The sequence below is a fragment of the Gopherus evgoodei genome, chromosome 7 (assembly GCF_007399415.2).
Source record: "Gopherus evgoodei ecotype Sinaloan lineage chromosome 7, rGopEvg1_v1.p, whole genome shotgun sequence".
Lineage (NCBI taxonomy): Eukaryota > Metazoa > Chordata > Testudines > Testudinidae > Gopherus > Gopherus evgoodei.
Genome location: NC_044328.1, coordinates 114,409,852 through 114,434,430, shown reverse-complemented (window position 1 = coordinate 114,434,430; position 24,579 = coordinate 114,409,852). Strand labels below are relative to the sequence as shown.

The window sequence follows — 24,579 nt, the reverse complement described above, 5'->3', positions numbered from 1 at the left end:
AGCCAGAGAAGTACCAGAGAGAACGCTTGATGCCACTTCAAATCCCTGACCCTCCCTGTCCAATGTCCCATATCCAACCCATAGACACCCCTTGATACTTTCGTAGAAGGAGGTCAAAACCTGAAACCCAGGATACATTGGGGGTAAAAAATCCCGTCCTGACCTCTATAGGAGGTTGTCTGAAACCTGAAGTATGAGCTTTAGGAACATAAGACGTCAACTGGAAGTGAGATCCAGGGCTGTTGAGCCCTGCTCCCTACAATCATAAGCAGTTGCATCACACAATTACAGTCATACATTTGTCCACCTCTGTCTGTTTGCCCAAAAACTCCTGTTGGGAGGCTGCTCCAGAACATCATCCTTCTGACTGTTAGGGGCCTCTTCTGAAGTTGATTAAGGAATTGGACATATGGATGGGTTTCAAAGGGACCGCCTATCTTGTGTCCTTTGGATCAAGGAATACTGGTAATTGTTTGATATGCAATTTTTAGATTAAGGAAGAGTTAAGCTGATGAGAAATGGAGGGATTCTCAGGGTGGTGGCAGGAATATAGAGGACTCCAAGGAAAAGAGGAACACTGAAGTTCTGAAAAAAAGATCAGTTTGCCATTAAAGATACGCTAACACCTAATAAAATGATGCATATAAAAGAAAATAACTAGTAGGCCTTTGAAGATTTTTGGCATTTCAGCCTGGCATTGAGCCCAATAACCTAGCTTAGACTAAAGTTTTGAAGTCCTCCAAAGACCAATCTGTTGTGTGCCACATGCAGAGAATAGGAGGGACCAAGATGTGTCAATGCCTGAGGACCTTGCAATGGCCTAGAATTGATTTGATGTGATAAAGCCAGATGGACCCAGAATAATCTTTTACCACTTTGTACATTATAAATTAACTGATGTGAACAATTTTTTGGTGGATAAAAAAATTGTTTCATGTGTTCTTCCTCTGCACAGAAAGGAAGCCAAGTATGAGTCTGTTGTGCAATGTAGTGTGTTAATAATAACTAAATGCTTTGCTGGTCCTTGCTGCTTCACAGCAGTGCTGGTGTCAGAGCTCTGGGAACAGGCAGAAGATTGACATGCCCCTGCTTACTAGGTTGATTGTTCTTTCTCTCTCTCCTCCCCTAAGTGTTGTTTGTAAAAGAGAAATTGTAAGAAATTACATATTTCTGGAATGCCCACATCTGTTTCATCTGTTCTCAGCCAGATCTTGAGTGTGCAAAATGTATGATGAAATAACAGGGAGTAAAAAGTTAACTGAACTTACTTTTTTTAATTTACAACTTTTTTTCTTACATAGAATCTGTTGGAGTAGGCAAAATAAAGGTGTTAGTCAAATATCTCTTTGACTCTTACTTTTTACAGATAACCTTTTGAAAATCTATTATATAGAAGAATTGCTTAGTGCCCCGTTAGAGCTATCTAGTGGACCTCATCTTCTGCTGCAGAAGCCACAAGGACCTAATAGAGCAGTAGTGTATATATGTAGTCCTGTATGTATATCAGTTTAGTAAATGTGTTGTTTGAAACTCAGTTGTGTCCAAGGTTTCCTTATACTTTTAATGTAGTGTAGAGATCAAAGACAGAATGAGGTCTGAGTCATAACTAATCTTTCATATGTGAACTGTCGGTTTTCACACACAAAATTCTTGAAGATACTTTGTTCAGTTACCTTACAATAAGCAGAATTTCTGAACACCAAACTCTGATGGGCCAAACAATCTTTCTCATCCCCTCTTGTCATTTCTTTTTCCTGTAGACTACTCCCTTAAGCAATTACTGACTGAGTAAAATCCTGGTTCTTTCATAGTCAGTGACAAATTCCTTTTGAGTGTTATTGGACCAGCATGTATTTCTTTGTGAACATGGCAGACATTGAAATTAAAATCAGTCAAAGATTCAAGAGGGTAATAATGCAGACTTTTCCATCCTTCCTGAAGCCAAAGAGGATTTTTTTTAAACTTGTTTGTGTTCAAGCTCCTGGAGCAAGTTCTCAATAAACAGCTTTTACATTTATCAACAAACTCAACTTGGATTTGAATCATATTCTAAAGCTGACTATTGATTTGTACACTCCGTCTTGAACATTATCTCTTAAGGGGAAGGATCTTAACGTAGAAATGATCCTCTTTCTCCTTCTGACTCTTATCCTAAAAGCATTGTGGGTTTGTATTAATGGTTCATGCAAAACAGAATCAGTCCTCACTGAAGAGATGTTAATCTTCCACTGTATTAAGGGCTAGAACAAATCCTACTGAAATATTTTACTGTATGCTACAGTTGTGACATGAAACTGACATTTCAGGGGACGTTTCTAATGTGCATGGAGTTATTATGGTTAATGGGAAATTGGTAAATCCTTTATTTTCCTCTAACGAGAACATCATAGCCAAAGATGTGAAGTGACAGTATTTTTAGATCTGGTACTTTATGAGACAAGGTTCCTCAACTGTCATTTCTTTGAAGAATATGGTAGCACAACTGGGGATATACCAGCTCCAATATAAAGGAACTCATGCTTCCAGGCTGACTGCAAGTAATTATTCTAAATATTCATGCCACATTTAATGAGAGATTAAAAGTTTTAAGTATCATACTTAAAATGTCATTTCATGAGCCTTAATAGGATAGCATATACTAAAGAGACTTCTTTGTCTAGAAGGACCTCTGCTCCATTCTTTCTCAATGCTTCATAAATAACCAGTAACCTTCACTGGTATGTGGAACTAATTTAGCTCCACTGATCACATCTCTAAATACTTAATTGCTACACAAATATATGGGCCAGAGCCAGTTTCCTGTAATCTTTCAAATCTTCATGAAATGATCACTTAAGTAAAGAGTTTCTACCAGGGCTGCTAACTGGTCACCAAAAAAAGTAATAGAAAGTCATATAAAGATTTGTCTTCATCTTGATTTGAAAGTTTTGTTTTGTTCTGGCCTCTGGCAGACTTTTATTACGTGGTGAAGATGAGTAGGACCAAATTCTGCACTCTTACTCTAGGTAAATCTTAAAGAATCAAATCAATTTTATAAACTACCCCCCTATGGGCAGGCTAACAGCAGCACTGATAAAAGGCTGCTACAACCCCACCTGAACAGGGCAGCTGTGGAAGAGACAGAGAGCTGCAGTGAAAGGGCTCCGTAAGGTCAGACCAGAGTAAGCTGCCCAGAGAAACTATGGTAGTTCTCTGCAAGAAGGAATCAGATATGATTGTCAGGTAGGCAGTACTGGCAAGGTCTAGAGGTAGGAAGCAGCCCAGGGAAACAGCAGAAGATTTAAACAAATAAGTCCCTGACTGCACCACCCAGGGGAATTGGGCTGGGACTCAAAGGAGAGAGTGGGCCTGGGTCCCCTCACTCACATCTTTTACACAGAGAGCAGTAGATAGGGCCAAGAACCCAGACCAGAGATTGCAACAATAAACGGAATATTTCACTTTGCCTTTGTGTTCCTGCTTTAACAGACTTTATTTCTGCCCTCTTGAAGAAAGAGGGGAAAAAAACTTGTAAAGGGAGCAGCACCGGAAAAGGGTTAGGAAAGGCCTTCATATAAAAGCCCAAACTCCTGAGACTACTGAGCAAAGATTAAAAAAAAAGGGACCTGTAGAACTTTGGGTGGAGTTATAGATGAGGATTGAGGGATAGCTGTTCCATCACTGAAGGAACTCAGGGAAACTGAGGCAGGGATAACCACAGCAGACAGCCAGGGGATGCGATAGGGCTGAGATCCCTCAGTTGCATGAAGTCTCTGGGATTTCTTACATTCTAAAATAACCTCATTGTCTAGCAAAAATATTAAAAATGTGAAACTCATATCTGAAAGTTCAAAATATCTTTCATACAAATCAATCAGTGCAAAAATATGCCAAATTTCATGTCATGTGTCTTGAATTTGAAAAGGGACTAGCATAGGGGTATATCTTCCCTTCTGCACAGCTCTAATCACATTCTTCACTCGCTACACCATCCAACACTCTTTTCTGCTAAACATCTTGGTACAATACTGAAAGGGAACTTAATATTTGTGTAAGTTAACAGAATGGTGGCACTAGAAAAGGACACTCCTCTTTTTATCTAGAGAAAAAGATACATCCTGGGTAGAAGCAGTGCAGCCTCCCTAGCTATATCCCACTAAGATTGTCCATCGTTGTTCTTGAAGTGATATCTATAGGGAAGTTCGGACTCCGTGTCTGTCAATCTTCAATCTCTCTGCTTCAGACAACTAAACAGAGGCTACCAATTTATTTTCATCACTTGAACATTTTTTAAATGTTACAATCAATCATACCTATTACTAGATTCGTAGAGAGGCTAAAAATATACAGCCAAGGTGCAGTCCTCCCAATAGCTGGGGATGGTGGTTGCTTGGAATAGGGATCAAGTAAGTTATCTTATGAATGAAAGTGTTTTTTAAATAGCATGAGGGAACCTTTGGGAATCATTCTTCAGAGTAAGTGGGAGGGCAGTATCTTAACATACATCATCTTCCAAGTGGCAGGCATAAAACAGAAGAAATAAACTAGAATTCTGCTGAGTATAATCAATACGTCGTAAATCTATTTAAACTAAGCTTATATGTCAGTGTGGAAGAACTATACTGCCAATCTGTTCACAGAAGAACTAAAAAGTCATCAGATAGTAACCATTCAGACACTGATGAAATAGGCTGGATTTCAATTAGTGACCGATTATAAATGGGTCTATGACAGGAGGCTTGGATGGGCTACATTGAGGATGCCATGCTCACGGCAGACTGCAAAGAACAGGGCAGACAATCCCCAAAACTGGTGGCTTATTCTATAAATAGATTTACCAAGCCAGCAACAAAAGAGGTTCTGTAGTATCACACGGGTTAACAAGAAGCCAAATACAGTCCCCTTTAGGCATCCCAGCCTTTGGTTTCCATCTAGACAAACAAGTCGAATATGGTGAGAGGTTACAAAAAACTATATTCACCGTAATTCAAGTTCTACAAATCCCAAAGGATCGGACACTTATCTTGAGGTCAATGTGAATCTCAGATCTTACCTAAGTAAGAAATGTAAGAGGAAATGGGTAAGAGGTCCGTATACATACAAATGAGTGTAAAGTCCTTAGGTCAGTTTTATAGCAGAGATGGGGAGGCTGCTGATTTGTAAAAGTTTCTCTGGAATCATCCCAAAAGGTTCAAAACCAAAATGAAGCTTAGATGTAGAGTCTGATAGTCTTTCCTTGCATTTTCCAAAGTATTCCAAATAACTATATGGAGGGTCTCATTTCTACAATTTACACTTTCCTGGAGGCTAATACTGTCAGATTGTGTCCACACTAACCCTAATTTGAACTGGCAATGTTGATTTCAGTGCTACTCCCCTTGTTAGGGATGAGTACAGAAATCAATTTTAAGAACCCTTTATGTCAACAAAAATGGCTTCGTTGTGTGGATGGGTGCAGGGTTAATTCGATTTGACACTGCTAAATTTGACCTAAACTTGTAGTGTAGAGCAGGCCTAATTAACGTTTATCTGATACCCATACATAAGCGGATTGTCCTGATTTCAATTTCAGTGCCTCTCATTACATTGTTATAGGTCATACACAGGTTGGCTAGTCTGCCAGTGTCAGAGGGTCTTTGGATTTTTCTTATTTTAATGAATTAGTCTTTTGGGTAAGCATTTAAATGTTGATGTAAGGTGAACACAGTATTTTAGTAGCTATAGCAGTGAGTATGGAAAATCTCTGGCAATGAATTCTGGACCAATTATGCAAATCTTTTATCTTTTATTGGATCAACTACTGTTGATGAGAGAAGACAAGCTTTTGAGCCAAACTGAGCTCTTCTTCAGGTCTCAGAAATATGCTCAGAGTGTCACAGTTAAATACAAGATGGAACAGATTGTTTAGCTTAAATAGTTAACACACATATTGAGGGACCATTCAAGGTGAAGTGGCCAATTAACACATCTCCAGTCACAGGAAGGATAGAAGAGCAAATAAAAAAGGAGGCTGGGGGTCAGGGTTTAAGTGGGTTACAGATTATTGTAACGAACCATAAATCCAATGTGTCTGTTCAGTCCATGATTTTTTAGTATTTAGCAAAGTAATGAGTTTAAGCTACCAGGCCCTGTAACCAACTTAAACAGCCTCCCTAAGCCTATTTTTTCTCTCTTTTCCCCCTGTGTCTAGAAAGGTATGAATGGGCTACTTCTTCTTGAGTGGTTCCTCGGTAACTACGGCTGCTAAATGATCTATTCCACCTCGAGGGCTGATCTACACTGGGAACTTAAATCAGCATAACCATGTCACCAGCTGACATAGCTACTGCCGCTCGTTGGAGGTGGTTTAATTATGTTGATGGGAGAGCTCTTTCCCCTGGGCATAGAGCAGCTACATGAGCAATCTTACAGCGGCATAGCTGCATCGGTACAGCTGTGCCGCTGTACGCTCACTAGCGTAGACGTGGCCATAGCTATACTGATGTAACCCCTGGGGTAGACAATGCCAGGTTGATGGAAGAATTCTTCAGTCAACCTAGTTTCTACATCTCAGGGAGGTGGATTTCTTACATTGATGGGAGGACCCTCCGTCTCTTTGTTGGCATAGGTAGTGTCTACTGCTACCTGTGCCTTTGTTGCACATCAAGTGTAGACATATGGTGAGTATATTTCCCAGACATGAAGAAGAGCTCTGTTTAGTTTGCAAACTTGTCTCTCTCACCAAGAGAAGTTTCTTCAATAAAATATATTACCCCATCTCCCTTGTCTCACAAATACTAACATTACTTTTATTTACATTCTTTGGTTATGCTCCAGATATGAATGTGTGTGATAACTGTTTAATGCAGGTACTGAAGATCGGCAAGTAAAATTCTAAAGCATGTTGCTAACCTTGTACCACAGTGGTTTATTGCAATTGTTTTTTCAAAGTGTTCATAGGTAGTACATCTAGTTGAGTTATAGCAAGGAGAACAAGGATTGATGACTGGCTGGTTTAATGGAGTTCTTACCAACAATTTGCAGAGATTAGGAGGTAGTTCTGTTGGACATATATCATTGGAGACTTGGGGATTGCTTTCTGAAGTCATTGTGATTTGGCAAGTAATGGATAGCTTTCTTTGATAGCTCTTTTTATGTGCAGGTTCAGCTAAATGAAAATCAAGCACCAAGGGTTGTTTATCATTATTTTTTAATATCTTTCAAATCACAGCAATTCCATACATCACTGGTTTCTGACTAATGCAAGACAGCCAACATTAAAAAGGTGTAATAAGCAAAAACGGACAAACCACAGAGACTTCCCCATTGGGGCTCAACCACTAAGAAGTTTATTCAGTTCTTCAGAAAATGGCTTACTAGTGCAGTGTGCAAAAGAATTTTGTTGTTAGGCAGTTAAAAGTACTAGGGAAATTCCATTGATCCTAACTTTAGCAGAAGTAACTCATTTAAAATGGTAGACAAGTTGTGAGGCATGGGGAGAAGATGCAGCTGATGGCGGTTATAAAGGAGAACAAATGGGCCCCTGTTACACATCTGGGGATGTATAATATGAGATATGGGACATATCAGCTGTCTCAAATTCATTGATTTGTGCATGTTTTGCCCAGTCAACTTCATGCTCTTATGGCAAAACAATAGGATATGACTACTGTGACAGGGTTGGGACTCACCACCACAGCATCTACCGCTGGTTGCTCTGGGAATTAGCTCAGTTCAGTGGAATGTCCCCTCCTGGTGGTGTCCCGTCCGCTGTCTCGCCTTTGGTTGGCGTGTGGACTTGCGTTGCTCCCAACCTGTGGCATCCTCTTCAAGTCACTGCCCTCTGGCAGTGCCCCTTAGTCCATCCTCACCCCCTTCCGGGGGGAGTGGTCAAGCAGCTGTCTCTCTACACCCCAGCCAAAGTGGGCCACTGCTCCCCAAAGGTAACACCCCTCTTGGCAGGGGTCTGGCGCAGCCCTAGACGGTCACTCCTGTTGGCCGGATGTAAGGCAAGGGGGAAGGGGGGGAACCCAGACCCACCCACTACTCTGGGTTCCAACCCAGGGACTCTCTGGTGGCAGCTGTCCTGCTCTCCTTCTCTCCCTCCATCTGTCCACGACCCTGGGCTGCTTCCCCTTCGGCCCCTTGGACCAGCTAGGCTCTTCCCCTCAGGGCCTGCAGCCTGGCAGACACTGGGCTGGAGTTTCCTTCTACTCCCCTAGGCCTGCCAAGCACTGCATTGTCCCTAGTGCTAGTCTCCCCACTCTGGAGATAGACCTTCCCCTCTCAAAGGCCTGGGATAGACTGACTCTCATCTCCCTGAGCAGCTTTTTATAGGGCTGAGCCTGGCCATGATTGGCTCCCAATAAGTCCTTCTCCAATTGGCCGCCTGCCTGTGCAGGTGTACTGGCCTCCTGCGGCCTAAATTCTTAGGGAGTGGGGCAGCTGCCTCACTACAACTATGCTCAGATTAAAGAGTTTCTTCTTGTTTTATCACTGACAGTTAAACACTTCTTTTTATTTCTATATCTCTCCCTGTGTTTTATTTAAAGTAAAAAGAATCAAAATAAAATCTGGCTGAAAAAAAAAACCCAAAACGTATCAACCAATGTATTATTCTGAAGCATATAATATATCATTTGCTGCATTAAACTGACTATTGAGCTATGACTAGTACAAAACAGCTGAGAACCACTTGATTAGTGGAGCTGCAGGATGGAATACATTATATCTATGACTAGGATCTGTGTTAGGGCCTGTTCAGCATACTCATAAATTTGGAAAAGAAAGTGAACAATGTGGTGGCAAAGTTTGCAGATGATACTAAATTACTGAAGGCCGTTAAGTCCAAAACTGGCTGCGAAGAGTTAACAAAGTGACTTCACAAAACTGGGTGACTGGGCAACCAAATGGCAGATGAAATGCAATGTCGATAAGTGCAAAGTAACAAACACTGAAAAACAAAATCCCAACTATACATACACAGTGATAGGGTCTAAATTAGATGTTACCATTCAAGAATGAGCTGTTGAAGTCATCATGGATAGTTTTCTGAAAATATCTGTTGAATGTGCAGCATCAGTCGAAACAGCTAACAGAATTAGGAAAGGGACAGATAATAAAACAGAAAATATATTGCAGTGTATAAATCCATAGCGTATCCACCCTGAATACTGGTTACCCCATCTCAAACATATAGATATATTAAAATAGGAAAAAGGTAAACTATATGGGTATCACCAACTATACAACTACAAAAAGAGACAGACTTTCCGGTATTCTGGTAGGTTAGATTTACTCCTGGTAGGGTTATGCATTGATTTGGGGTTTGTTCCCATGTCCATTTGTCATTACTCTCCATTTCTGACATGGTTGCAGATTGCTACACAAAGCAATGCCACACCTGTTTGTCCATGTAGTTTTGAAAATCAGGCAACAGAAATGGTTAGGAGTATGGAACCATTCCCATAAAAGGGCAGGTTAAAAAGGCTGCGATTTTTCAGTTTAGAAAAGAGACAGTTAACAGGTGGGAGCATAACAAAAATCTATAAAATCTTGAATAGTATGGAGAAAGTAAATAGATAAGAGTTATTTACTCCTTCACATTAACAGAAGAAGCAGGGGCCACTTGATGAAATTAATAGGCAGCAGGTTTAAAACATATATGAGGAAGTACTTGTTCTCACAACCTCTGGAACTCATTGCCATAGGATAAGTGCCAACTAGATAAGTGCATGGAGAATAGGTGCATCAATGGCCTTTAGCCATGCTCTGTGTTTCCCTAAACCTCTGACTGCCAGAAGCTGGGAATGGATGACAGGATGGTTCACTCGATAATTGCCCTATTCATAGATTCATAGATTCATAGATTCTAGGGTCAGAAGGGACCAATGTGATCATTTGTTCCTTCTGGAGCATATGGGTACTGGGCTTGAGGACCAGTGGCCTGACCCTGTATGGTTATTCTAATATTTTTATGTTGTAAAGCACACCAACAAACTATTGATATTTAAAAACAAAAGAATATTTAACTCATAACCTCTAGTATGTTATACAAATTAGTCATACAAGCCCAGCTGATATGCAAAGTAAGAATTAGTTTAAAAAAAAAGTAAGTACTTTTCATTGCTGGCTATTTCATGGCCTCAAATTTTTGCTTTTAAAGAAATTTTTGCCAATTGCTAGCTTTTGTTTTAAATAGACCAAATTGTTCAATTTCTCCTTATGAAGTGAACACAGATTTTTTTTGATGGAATAAGTATTAATTTAGTCCTTTTGGAAATTTAAAAATGTTCTGTCAAAAGTAGAATACTCAAAAATGGGTTTTGTTTTCAACTGAGAAAAATCAGATTTTTCATGAAATTTGGCCAGTTTGTAGATTTGAAATAAAATGTGAAAAACCTCCAATTCTGAGTGTTGCTTATGTTTTCAAATTTCATTGCATATATTTCACACTGCCTAGTCACAATTTCATCACATGCCAGTGGAATTCACCCCTAAGTCAAGAGCCTGAGATAGACATGTGCACCATCAAAATCCTGTTTTGAGGGCCTCTGTGGGACTTACGTGGTATATAGATCTACTACAGGCCCTCTGCGGTGGGGACAAGTCTCACCCACAGTACAGCCCCACTTAACTAGGCAGGTACATTTGTGTTGGAATACACAACTCTAGGGGTAAAATCCTTCTATCTCAAGCACAGCCAAGTAGTGAACAACTGGAAATCAGTGAGATCATGTAGGAGGACTTCACAGCTCCCTGCTCACTACGGAATTCACTTCAGCAATGGCTCTCTCCTGAGGGAGAGGGTGTGTGTGTGTGTGTAGTGGGGAGACTGGTCAAAGGGATGGTCAGAGGTCCACCCCTATGTGCAGTCCATATAGGCATTACTCATGGAGCGTAACAGCAATTGTAACTTAGTTGTGCTGATGTCTTGATCCCTGCCTTTAGGTGGTGAGTAAGGTTTGTCCCTCCCAATCCCCCTGCATTACTCACGTGTGCAGAGTCTATGTAACCAGTCTTTGGACAGGGATGTGAACTTCATCTAGTTTAGGTTTCTCCAAGAAGGGGCTGATTACTGAGTTTGTGTGTCTCCAATAACGGTGAGCCAGATGAAAAATAATTACAGTCTAGGGTAATTTAATTCCTTGTCTTCACAGATACGCTAGGTATTTAAACTTTAGAATTTTTTCCTCTCAGTCAGCTATATAACAATTTTAAAAATTTCTTCTAATTTTGGGTGCTATGAGTTTTTGACTTTTATGACTGTTTGAGGTTCCCCAGAGAATGCAGTGTTTACAATTCATCCAGACGTATGGCATAAGTAGGGTTACCAGATAGCAACTGTGGAAAAAATGGGATGGGGTGGGAGGTAATAGGCACCTATATAAGAAAAAGTCCCCAAAAACGGGACTGTCCCTTTAAAAATGGGACGGATGGTCACCCTAGTCATAAGGGATATTTCCGCTTTGCAGTGTGCTACTGACTGATTTAATCTAATGTCAGCAATGCATGCAACTGATCTGCAGCGGAGGAGCTTTAGTATCAAGTGCCTGTGAAAGGAAGAGGAGCTAAGCATGAAAAGAGCTGAAGACTCGTATGAGTAAATATGTAGATATTATGTAGGTCATGGCAAAATCTCAGCAATAAGATTAGTGAAGGATGATTGCCAAGAAAGTAAGATTAAATTCCCTTGGGGCTTTTACCCTGTCACAAAAGAATCTTTGAATCAATGTAGCCATCTATAGCATTACCTGATTTCCAAATCTGTATTGCATTGGATTTCATACTCTTCTGATACGGCTACTGCTTACAAAAAGATTAGGCTGTCTTCTTATATGCCTTGTGTGCTGCTTTAGCTTTCTGACAATCGTCATCTGTCAAGCTGTACTATCATACCTCTTATCGCCCACTGAATCTTCCGTGTGCCTCAGATGTATGATCTCTTGACACCTGAAGTGGAGAGATCTCATCAGAATCTCATTTTCACCACTGGGGATGTGCAGTGACCGTTCTATTTAAGGAAGCCTGTTTGTGTCAGACTAGAATTAGGGAGGAGGGCAATAAAACATTTTGGTTTGTGAGACAAATAAGTAGTTTAAACCTTTGAATGTAGCAATTGACATATCAGAACAAACTAAGGCACTCGCCCTGCAAGTTACTCTGCATACATGGATGAAACTCTGCACTGCGCAGAGACCCTCTTCTCCCATTGAGGTCAATATAGTGCAATCAGTGTGATTCCCCAGAGGTGAAGGGGTCATCCACACAAAATAACTTGCAAGATCTAGCCTTGTTTCCTGGAGACAATGGGCTATAATCTGTTTTCACTTAAACTGGTATAAACATGAATTAATTCCATTAATTTACACTAGAGTAACTGAGATCAATATTTGGCTCAATATTGGATGCTTCAGAAAATGGTGACATAATCCTTTCCTCATAACAATCCTAACAGTTCAATATCATTCCATGGGGGAAACTGGAGCTTATCCTCATCTTATTCCCTGTAGCTGAAGATTTATTGCTCTTGTAGATTTTATCCTAGCTAGAGTAAAAATGTGGTTTTCCATACAGGGAAGTCCTATCAAAGTTTCATACATAGAGTGGTGAATTAGTAAAGTAAAGTAAAATAAAATAAAATAAAAGTAAAATGCACCGTTCTTGCAAAAATTTTCCTCTAAAAGGAAATTTCTCTCAGGGTATTTCTCTGACAGATCTGACCTGGTGTCTGTCCTCAAATGATGAACAGGTCTGTCTCACTCATGTTTTATGTGAAAATTCACCTCTGTGGAAGGACTGTTGGCATTGTATAGAGATACTTACTCTACCACCGATGAGTTACTGCTACACAGTTTACATTTTTATTTATTTTAAGTGGGTTGCAGAGAGTTTAATTCCATCTTTAGAAAAAGTAACAAAACATAAATTAGTGACTATTACCTTGAGAAGATGCTGCTTCCCAGGGGAAGAGCTGGCCTTCTGAAGCCATGGGTCCATTAGGTCTCAAGTTGCAATGTAATCAGTCCAAAGTCTTTTTAACACTCCAATAATATAAGCCTTCTGTTCTGGCTGCATGTGGATGATTGAACTGCACCCTTCCTGGCATGACATTAAAAGCATATTAAAAAAAAAATTACATTGATCTTTCACAATCCCCCCCCCCAACATTTTTCATTTTCCCATTACTATTTTTTATTTGTAATCATTTTAAAATAATTTTTCCAAATACAAATTCTGTTGCATTGGATCAGAGATAGCTGTGTATACAAATCTCTTTTATAAGCATCTCTCAAATAACATTTGGCAGAGTTTTCTGAGCTAGATACTGGTAAAAGGATACTTCTGACCAAGGAAATCCAGGAAGCTTCCTCCAAAATGATAAAAGTTCTGGAGGTTGTGGAGCTCCCAAAGCATCCTGTCCAAATACATTCATAAGTAAATGCTTTAACTGAAGATATTTCCATGCTTGCGATCAGGGCAAACCTAATTATTGCTGAAGATCTACAAATGGCTATTCTGTCCATCCAATCACTCGACATCAAGGTTTTTCCACTGATTTTAAGAATAGGATTGCTCCATAGGACCACCTCTTCATAGAAGAATGGATGGAAGCAGAACTTCTTAGTCCAGTTTGACCAAGCTTGAATCACAGACATTATTGTGGGAGTTCTTGAGCCATCAAATCTGTAATAATTGGATACTTCAGCGCCTGAAAGGGAGAATAAGGTGTACCAATTCTCTTTCAATAAGTCACTAAAATGCCTGGCTTAACAAAAAGAAGACATGATGATTTTCCAAGCTGGGAAAATTAAATCCTCTCACAGATAAGGGGAGTTGTAATACGTACAGCGCCAGTTTAGGTTTCTGCACCCCAAAGGAACATTCTGAAAATATTACTGAATTTCTTAAAATAAGTTTGAAGAATAGAAATAGGGAGACCCCTCAAGACATACAGAATTCTGGGAAGGACATTAATTGTCACTATATTTATTTTACCCTTCAAACTGAGGGTTAACACACTCCATCTCCCCAAATTGGTAGCCACTTGGACAATAATTGGTTCTATATTTATTTTAGGAATGTCCTGAATATTTTGGGGAACCAGTATCCCTAAATATTTCATAGAATAAGATTGCTGTTGAAAGTCTTTTTGTGGGCATATTTGTTAATGCCTAAGATTTCTGATTTACCTCAATTTTATATCATGAGAGAAATCTAAACTTATTAATAGTGGTTAGAAGGTTAAAAATGGTAACTTTGGACTTAGATACAAATACAAGAACATCATCTGCATAAGCATAATTTTGTGCTCTGTTTTACTCACCCTGATACCACAAATATGTTGATTTGCTTGGATGACAATGGCTGAAGGATCTAGAGCTAAAGCAAACAGAAGAGGAGAGAGGGAGATGCCCTGCATCCTACCTTTCTGTAATGGAAATGGAGCAGAAACAATACCATCGGTAACTACTCTGGAAGTCGAGTTAGAGTATAAAAGCTTAATCCAAGCAATAAATTGGTTACCAAATCCAAATTTTACTAACACATTAAAAAGATATTCCCAGGCTGTACAGTCAGTCTTTTTCGGCAGCTAAAGAAATGACAGCTAAGGGTTCTTTTGAATCTCTTCAAAGCAGCAGTAATATCAATCAGTTGATACAAAATATCTGAGCCATGTCTATTATGAAGAAAGCCTACCTGATTTATGTGTATAACTGTAAGAGAACTTTGTCCAATCATATAGCAAGAGTTTTAGCTAAAATCTTAGAATCACAATTGATTGAAGAAATTGGCCTTTAATTACCACATAGTTCAAGGTCTTTCCCAGGTTTAGGAATAAGTGAAATTACAGCTTCTCTTAGAATAGGAGGTAGAATTGAGCCATTCTTTGCCTCAGTGAACATACTCCAACTAGGTATTAAAATTTGAGAACTTTTTTGTAAAATTCAATTGGGAACTCGTCTACAGCAGGAGTCTTTCCAATCTTCATTTCTTTTATAGCCTGAGTCAGTCCTGCGATTTCTAGAGTGGTATCTAAAAATTCCTTCTGAGTCAGAGATCTGTGGCAGAGACAATCCACTAAAAAGGCGATCTAGGGCATCTTTACTGATTCCCTCTTCCACTAAATATAGTTTTGAATAAAACTGCTGAAATTGTTTGTTGTATATAATTTATTGCTACTATCATGAATAGCAACAATGTTATTTCTGATAGCCATTTGCTTAAGTCTGTATGCAAATAGCTTGCCAGCTCTCTTTCCAGATTCCCAGTAGTTTTGCTTCAAACAGAATAATGCAAATTCATCCTTTTGGGATAGAAGTTTGTTGATTTCTTATTTTAGGTTGATGAGGGTTCTGAGTTTCTCTGAGGAGGGGGGAGAAATCATAGTCTACATCCAAGGCCTTAAATTCCTTTGCAAGGGTATCAATTCTATGTTCTCTCCATTTCTTTTTAAAGGTGGCATAACAGTTGATACAGCCTCTGATAAAGGCCTTAAAGATTTCCTAAAATGTAGCATCTGATGAAGCGTTAGGGACATTACTTAATTCTAACTCCTGTTGGATAGAGTTAACAAATGATGGATCAAACAGCAGAGAGGGATTTTAGTTGGGGATATGCACCCTGGAGTCCTAAAAGATGTGTATAGGAGTATGATTAGATATAACAATAGTACCAATGCCACAATCAATTACTGAATTAATCAAGTCTTGAAAGAGTAAGAAATAGTCCTAACTTGATTATGTTGAATGAGTTACAGGAAACACCATACCCACACCCTCTAGTCTCTGGAAAATATAGGATTACCTAAAGTCCACCCACCTTGTGAGCCTAAATGAACCATGTATGTACCTGATCAGTATTAGTGTTTTTATATCAAGATGGAGATATCAAGAACTGGATGACAGCTACAGTAACAGGATAATGGCCCATGTCCTTTATACACATACAAATCTGAAAAAATCTGGGGTCATCCTGGTTTGGCCTGTAGAGATATGCAAAGTTGATTACAGAATTGCCAGTTTCTGCTTTGAGGACAGTAAACCTGCCCTCATTGTCAGATCTTGTGTCAAAATATTAACATTTAACTTATTTATCAGTGTAGCAATGCCCTTTGCTTTAGAATTAAAGCAACTAGAAACCAAGGATTATCCAATCTCTATTCAGTTTACCATATTCAAATTCTGTCAGATGTCTCCCCTGGAGCATGACAACACCAACACTCAGTCTCTCTCTCTTTCTTTTTTAAACATTAAGTATATATTTTTATTTTAATGGAGTTAGTAAAGCCCTTTATATTCCAGGTGACACATTTAATTATCAGAGACATCATGTTTAAAATATACTGGATAAAATATAAAGTCACTTTGTGAATAAACGAGAAATTGCAATTTTCCCAGAGCAGCATATAGTTCTTGAATAGCCAAGCAGCCAAAGTTATATAATCCAGGGATAGGGTGTCACTTCCCAGCACATATTCTACATGAGAGGGAAGGAAATTCCCAGCATAGGAGAGTAAAGGGGCGGGGGACCGAAAGAGGAATTAAATAAGTGAAATAAAACAGAAGAGAGTGGATAGAAATATCCATTGGTACCATAAAATCAAGATAAAATGAAGGAAGAATCTGTTTAAAATATCCAAAAATACATACTTGACACCCAGAGTGGGCAGCCGAATCAGGTGAAACTTGAAGTTCCTCACAGCCTCTGGGTTCCCAGACATTACAACTATAGTAATCACACATTACCAATAGAATCTTTATACATTACTCTACAAGATAACATCATCTAATATATATATATATATATATATATAAAAAACTAATCAAATGACAGATTGATGCTCTTTTCCCATGAGTTAAGACAATAGGGAGTAAATTGATAATCCTTTAACCCTTCCATCTCAATGAAGAAGGGGGGAAAAAGGAACTGACATATCAATATCAGTTAGGACCCATCAACTAGTTTAGAGTAACCTGGTCAGATCTCAGAAAGCAATTCGTAAATTCCATGTGGTCTGATGATTCCATAGATATCTCCTCTTGTGAAGGAGGAGCTTGCATATTTTTGAGATATTTTTCTGCCTGTTGAGGAGAACTGAATGATGCTATCTTCTCACCATTCCTAATATGGAGCAGTGCCAGGTATTTAATAAAATACTTCAACACCATCTTCCTAGCCAGTTTAATTGGTTAAAAGTTTCCCTCACTGAAACCACATTACAGGCATAATCTTGAAAGAGTAGTATTTCAATTGCTTGTTTTCCCCTAACAGCTCCATGTTTTATTATTATTATTATTTTATTTCTGCAATGTAAGCTACTTCGTGGTGAACTTCAGAAACTTCACAATCAATGTTCTAGGCCATCCTCCCAGAGCTGGCTTAGGGGATAGATCCATCAATGGCTATTAGTCAGGATAGGCAGTGATGCAAAACCATGCTCTGAAGTGTCCCTTGTCTCTGTTTGCCAGAAGCTGGAAATGGGTGGCAGGGAATGGATCACTTGATGATTACCTGTTCTGTTCATTCCTTCTGAAGCACCAGTTGGCCAATGTCAAAAGATAGGATATTGGTCTAGATGGACCATTGGTCTGACCCAGTATGGCCATTCTTATGTTCATTTAGTAGTTTAATAACATATTCAGGTTGTTTACCTTTCTCCTCTGCCTCAGGCACACCCACAGTAATCTTGAGTTGCTTTCTAGATGTATTAGCTTGGTCTTAATAGTTTTGATATCATTAACTTTATTCATGAACTGTAATTTGTTCTCTCTGAAATCATCTTCCACTTCAGAAATCATTTTCTGCTTCATCCATCCATCTGGACAGAGCTTGTAGTGATTCTGAATCTCAATCAAGGTGGTCTGTAGGGTGTATCTGCAGCCATCTGTTGTAGCACAGTCATCAGCTGCATTCCATCCAGCTCAGGCACCGTTTTGTCATAGAAGAGGAAGAGGCAGATCCCCTGTTTCTTTGGGGTTTTTGGATTCAGAGAGGAAATTGCGGAGCTAGAGGGCATCTTGAGGGTTCCAGTAGTCCATCCCAATATTTCTTGGGATTGGATGGTGGAGTTTAGGGGATGATGTTTGAAGATTCCTCGTGGGCCACTTCAGAGCGCAAGCAACCTATGTTGACCTAAGTTGCAGTGTTCTCTTGTGTCCTCCTGATTGTTTTTTTAAATTATCTTTTACAAGCCATTTAAACACCCAAATATAGGAGACATGCTTCAGGGAAACAGGGATAGAAAGAAGGAAGGAAGCACTCAAACAGAGTAGCTTCTTAATTTAATTTAAAACAAAGTTCTACAACTATTTCTCCTTTAGCCCTCTAATAATAAGCTATGTAATTCAGTCCTGCCTCTGTTTTGAATTGACCTCGTTGAGTACTCTCATGACAGAGATACACTATAGCGGAGTGCTATCTGGACAAATATTCATCTGTGGTTTGTTCTGTGCTGATAGCAACTATTTCCACTTTATCCTGTTGGGAAAATTCTCTTAAGGTGACACTTGACAGGTGAGAAGGCTGGAGAATAGCAGGAGGGTAGTATGGGAATGATAGGAAGGTTCAGAGAATTCTAGGAAGTCCAGTTGGAACACTTGTCTGCAGAGTCATTGTCTGATGAAAATATTAAACCATCTATGATTCCACTGGGTAATGTTGCAGTATGATGTGGGGCTTAACTCTTTTTAAATGGTTTATTTTAATTATTATTTTTCCAAAGGCTTTGTCATCCTCCAAGTTTTTCTGCAGTAAAAGTTGGAATCAAAGTGTAGAGGAGAGTCAGTTGGTATATCTAGTCATTCTGTAAATGTACACTCTTTTCATTTATTCTCAGAGGTATCGGATAGATAAGAGAATTACAGAGAGGCCTGGGAAGCTACCTGAAATGCTTAGCTATAAGTTAGGTTCTAATGCAAACATTTTAGATAGGTTACAAACATGCTTTTTAATCTTTTCATTTCTCTTAGTTATTTGCATTATTATTGCAAAAGCTATTTGCTGCTGTATGTCTGTTCTAAGGGGTTTGTTGGCTAAAAATTGATATAAAAGTTTGGGGGTTTTTTGCAAACATTTTTCCTTACATGGCTGGACAGGGTTTATTTTTTATAAAGAACTATTACTGTGCCACATATTGCCCTTAGTTACTGCTTGCAACTCTCAATGATATCAACAGGGATTGTATGGGCAGTTTGAATGCAGTTTCTAATTACACAAGATCAGTTTTTATGTTGGCCTAAAATGAAAAACACAAGACTTACTAAAAATGAATTCAAAGCACTTACCATTCTTGTCTGAGGGACATATTTTCAGAAATGTGTGCACATAACTTGTATGCAAAATCACCACATTTACAGGTGTAAATGAAACAAATGCATGTGATCATTTAGACTCCTTTCTGCTCATGTTTTATGTGTAATGGTTGCAATTGTGCACACAATCATGTTTATTTCACATGCAAACAATGTGTGTGAATGTTGTGTGTGCAGTTGCTAAACAACAACAGAAAATGATTCAAAACTGTTCCAAAAAACCTTTATTTTGTTCTTTGCCCTTCAAATGTATCCGAAGACTAAAACGGTCCTATGAAACCTTATAACAAGTTTCATCCCAGTTTGAATTTAATAGCTGAGGTTTTTAAACTGCTTTTAAAAAGGGCTTTATATCTGAAATGATGACGTAAATGACAACAGCATTATAGATTGTGCATGAACAAAGGATATTGTTTATCTTCTTGAAGTATATTTCCAGTGCTGCCAGTATACATGTAAGAGAGGGTTTAAGCGGCTTGTGTTTTGAATTTGAATGCTGTCATGAATTCCAACATTCTTTTTAATGAACTTGAACTGAAATATTAAGGACACATTTGAAAACTGAGATTTGATGAGCCTTTAAAACATGTTTTTATCAGACAGTATTAAGAAATATAAGACTAAACATTGCAATATTATTTCCTGTTTCTAATACACTGTTTTACTTGCCCGGAGTGATTCATTTGAAACCTTATTTTTAACCATTTATTTGTCTAAAGAAAAATAAAAATTTTCAACACGTTTCCACTGCATATTGATTCTGTGGGGAGGGGAGTGATTCTTCAATGGACGGTCTCTGATGACAAAGAGGAAGAGGATCTATAAATCAGCATGGAGAATGTATTATCTCTATAGTGCTTTCCATGCTTGACTGTACGCTATATCAAATTCATGAGAACATCATATCCTTTACAAAGTGGTGGGGGAGATAATGACGTTCAGACTCACAAATTGATTTCTACCTGTTTTTTTGTTTGTTTGTGACATTTCAGTGTGGGTTTCAGAAGCAAAAGCATGTTTTTGAATATGGCGTACCGTGTCCCTAGTTCCTTGGCAGGAAGTGCCTTAGTAAGAATAATGGTTTTATTTTTCTTATTTGAAAGCCTGTGGGAACATTCATTATGCAGTTGAAATGTCCCAAAATTTCCTCTTTACTATCATCTCCTCTGCTGCACAAACGCAATGCCCTGAAACGTAGAGTGCATTAATATTCAGTAAATCCAGTGAGATCAAGTGAAAGGCTTTGAACTATGTGCATTTACACTACACAAAATGTAGTTTCTGAACTATTGAGTACAGTTTAAAAATAATAGAGCTGCTTGCCATTTTTCTAGGAAGCTGTTGGGGGAAAGGAGATGGGGAAAGGCTGGAGTATCAGTAATGATAATTATTAGCATATATTACTTGTAATAGTTAGTTACATCTTGTGGGAGCCCAAAGCACTTCACACTTCACAAACATTATATACATAGGAACTGCCTCACTTACCAATGAAATGAAGCTGCCTCTGGGATATAATATGACAGCTATTTAAGAGTGCACAGCAACACCATACATCAATTTAGGATGAGTATTCCATATCCACTTGATATTATAGGGGCCATATTGGATTATATTCACATCTAGGGAACAAACAACTCTGGCTGCATGCATCTTGTTTCCTACAAGTGCTTTCATCGAAGGATGGGGCTTGCACTTCCTCCTCCACAAACTGAGCTCCATATCTCCAAGGATTCACAGTGACCAAGGAGAATCTGTGTGGAGGTCCTGGGTTTACACACTGGCCCTCATTCTGCACCCCTGCAAGTCCCTTAGCAGCCTGGCTCAGGGTGGTAATAGGGTCCGTGTGTGTGTGTGAGAGAGAGAGTTTGGCAAGTTAATGGTAACTAAGTTGAAGATAAAGATGAGCAGATGTATGGAGTGGCTTGGAATGGCATCACAGAGGGTGTCCACTTTCCCATTCTGTGTCACTTCCATCAGGATCTAAGTGCTTTTCTTCCCCTCCACATGTGGCTGAGGGGGGAATAATATGATTTGGAGTGTTTCCTCCAACTGTTTTTGTGCCAGGGAACTGAAAGGGTGCATGGTCTTGTGGTTAAGCCACTGGCGCAGAACACGAGATGTCTGGGCTGAATTCCTGGCTCAAATACAGATTTTCCATGTGTCCTTGGACCAGTCACTTAACCTCTGACTGCCTCATTTCTTGTCTCTAAATTTTGATAATAATATGTCCCTGCTTCTCAGAGGTATTGTGAATTTGTTGAGATACTCAGATATTACAGTGTTGGGGGCCATATAAATATCTGAATGGATACTGGAATTAACACCTTCATTTTACAAAAAGAAGTATGTCATCCTTAATGAAGAAACCCAATGTCTTGGATTACTTTCTTCCCTTCTGTTAATATTTTGAAAATAATTACAGGTATTCAGTGATAACTATCAAATCCTAGAACTGGAATGGCCCTCAAGAGTTTATCTAGTCCGGTCCTCTGCATTCAATGCAGGACTAAGTATTATCTGGACCATCTAGACCATCCCTGACAGGTGTTTGTCTAACCTCTTAAAAATCTCCAATGATGGAGATTACACAACCTCCATCGGCAATTTATCCCAGTGCTTAACAATCCTGACAGTTAGGAAGCTTTTTCTCATGTCCAACCTAAACTGCGCTTGTTGCAATTTAAGCCCATTGTGTCTTGTCCTATCCTCAGAGGGTAACAAGGATATTTTTTCTCCCTCCTCCCTGTAACAACCTTTTATGTACTTGAAAACTGTTATCGTGTCCGCCCTCAGTCTTCTCTTCTCCAGATTAAACAAGACGCTTTTTTTTTTTAATCTTCTCTCATAGGTCATGTTTCTAGATCTTTAATTATTTTTGTTGCTCTTCTCTGGAATTTCTCCAATTTGTACACATCTTTCCTGAAATGTGGCATCCAGAGCTGGACGTAATACTCCAGTTGAGGCCTATTCAGCACACGGTAGAGCAGAAGAATTACTTCTCATGTCTTGCTTCCAACACTCCTGCTAATACATCCCAGAACTATGTTTGACTTTTTTTTTTTTGGCAATAGTGTTACACTGTTCAGTGTGTTCAGTGTTAGTGTTACACTGTTCACTCATATTTAACTTGTGGTACATTATAACCCCCCAGATATCTTTCTGCAGTACTTCTTCCTAGGCAGTCATTTCTCATTTTGTATGTGTGCAACTGATGTTCACTATGCACTAAGGTGGAGTACTTTGCGTTTGTCCTTATTGAATTTCATCCTGTTTTCTTCAGACTATTTCTCCAGTTTGTCCAGATCATTTTAAATGTTAATCCTATCCTCCAAAGCACTTGCAAACACCCCCTCCCTCAGCTTGGTATCATCTTTATAAATGTACTTTCTATGCCATTATCTAAATCACTGATGAAGGTATTGAACAGAACCAGACCCATAAATGATCCTTGCAGGACCCCCATCTATATGCCCTTCATTGACAGTGAACCATTGAAAACTACTCTCTGGGACTAGTGTTCCAATCAGTTATGCACTCACCGTGTAGTAGCTCCATCTTGGTTGTATTTCTCTAGTTTGCTTATGCGAGACAGTGTCAAAAGCCTTACTAAAGTCAAGAGATACCACATCTATCACTTCCCCCCATCCCCAAGAGTAGCTACCATATCAAAGAACAAATGAACCTTAACTTTAAGGGGAAAAAATAGATTAAATCTCCAAACAATCTAGCAGTTAACACACTATAGTGCTAAAAAAAGGGTTTTGTCTATCCTTCATAATCAATAGTATCTTACTACTAACAATAATAAGTAACAATAATGAAATGTCCTAAAATATTTCAGTTAAATCTAGGAAATTAAAAACAGAGGATACACTTCTAAGTTTGCTTCTAATGTTTGTTAAAGAATTATAGGATTTATATCTGCCAATTCTTAAACTCACTTTACCTTATCCACCAACTTGTTTCATGGCTATGAGAAAGCACAAGGTAATTTATTTTTTTTTATCAAAATGATTTTAATTTTTAGACAGTGTAACAAAAATCAAAGTTCATCTTCACAGGCTTTACTAAAATCTTCAGTGAGTTTTTAGCTTTGAGAATAGCTGTTACTATTCTGTGCTCAACGACCACTAAAATAATGGTTTGAACTCTACAGCTCATGGCATCCCTTTATACCTCACAGAATGTGTTTTTAAGTGAACACAGTACTCTTAAAAGGTGCCTGGCTGACAATCCTGGAGAATAAAGATGTTTAGCTAATCACAGAATAGGTGTAGCACACTGAAAGATGAGGAAAGAATCCCAACAACACCTTGCTGAACATGACTTGCAGAGACCACATCTGCAGTGGAGTCTCCGTGTCCATGCTGTACTTTGGCCTCTGCTAAGAATACAAATATGGTGATCCTGATTCTCACACTAAGGTTCCTTTTACCCCTTTCTGGCAGTGTAAAGGGGCATTAAAGTGGGTATAAATTAGTTACACCCATCTGAAAATCCCTTTTACCACCAGAGTGGCATAAATGAGAACCCAGCATGTCAAGTCATATCAATACCTGTCCACTAGGAAATGAGCTGAGACCACCCACTCATGTCAGGCTACTGAACAGCCATCATCAGATAGCGATAGCTTGCAGTCACTACTTGAGTTAATCAGGAAATTACCACTCAGATGAAAGTTCACCAAAAACGCACATATTTGTTGCAAATATTTTCTCACCAACTTTAATCTGTACCAATTTAGGCTTGTTTTGAATGCATGACCTAGAAGTGAAAGGTACTGTGCTCTGCTGAAAATCCCAAGCTGTCCCATCCTCCTCTCCTGCTGCTGAAATCAGTAACTGAATGAATCTTACACTTTCTGAATCCTCCGACAGATCTATAAACCTATGGAATGAAAGATGCCAGGGCATTCATGGAGCTTTCCACCCTAAATGTTGGGGATTCAGCTGAAGAGGTGTACAGTGACAGTTTTCTTGGATTGTCAACTGGGTGTGTTCCCTTAGGCAGCCACAGATGATACTCAAAAGCTGTGAGACTTCCTGTAATACCCTTAGTTTTTAGTCAGGTGAAACAGTGCTAAGTTGCAATATTCATGGACAGATCTGTTTAGTTTGAATCCCATCTGTACACCACAGACACATTGCCTTGATTCTCCTGGTTTGCAATAACAGCCTCGTTATTAATATTTGAAACGTATGATTTTCACTTCTTATCAGTGATCTCCTGGGAGACAGCAAGAAAGACTGTGTAGGAGGGTATTTTAAAAGCTTATCTTTAAAACCATGGTGTTTTGTGATTTTAA

At 39.0% G+C, this 24,579-nt stretch overlaps 1 protein-coding gene across 4 annotated transcripts in view; it reads left to right on the top strand.

Moving 5' to 3' along the window:
* GRM7 (glutamate metabotropic receptor 7) overlaps positions 1 to 24,579 on the top strand; it is a 553,085-nt gene that overhangs the window by 214,465 nt on the left and 314,041 nt on the right. The gene's annotated exons all lie outside the window — the stretch shown is intronic.